Genomic DNA, 731 nt, shown 5'->3' on the forward strand with positions numbered 1-731 from the left:
TTGTAAACCCTCGTAAACCCTCGTAAACCCTCGTAAACCCTTAAAACCCTCGTAAACCCTCGTAAACCCTCGTAAACCCTTGGAAACCCTAAACCCTAAACACTAATCCACAATCGAGGGGCCTCACCAACAGCTGTGAGGTGTACGCGCACTGAAACCACAAACCCTTGTAAACCCTCGTAAACCCTCGTAAACCCTCGTAAACCCTTAAAACCCTCGTAAACCCTCGTAAACCCTTGGAAACCCTTGGAAACCCTAAACCCTAAACACTAAGCCTCAATCGAGGGGCCTCACCAACAGCTGTGAGGTGTACGCGCACTGAAACCACAAACCCTCGTAAACCCTCGTAAACCCTCGTAAACCCTTAAAACCCTCGTAAACCCTCGTAAACCCTTAAAACCCTCGTAAACCCTCGTAAACCCTTGGAAACCCTTGGAAACCCTAAACCCTAAACACTAAGCCTCAATCGAGGGGCCTCACCAACAGCTGTGAGGTGTACGCGCACTGAAACCACAAACCCTCGTAAACCCTCGTAAACCCTCGTAAACCCTCGTAAACCCTCGTAAACCTTCGTACACCCTTATAAACCCATATAAACCCTAAACCCTAAAAGCTAATCGCTAAACCCTAAGCCACTATAAACCACACATAAAGAGTCAAACCTAAACCCTAAACCCTTATAAACCCTAGAGCCCTATAAACCCTAAACCCTTATAAACTCTAAACCCTTA

This window comes from Eimeria mitis, genomic scaffold (genome assembly GCF_000499745.2).
Source record: "Eimeria mitis Houghton genomic scaffold, Emh_scaff1070, whole genome shotgun sequence".
Lineage (NCBI taxonomy): Eukaryota > Apicomplexa > Conoidasida > Eucoccidiorida > Eimeriidae > Eimeria > Eimeria mitis.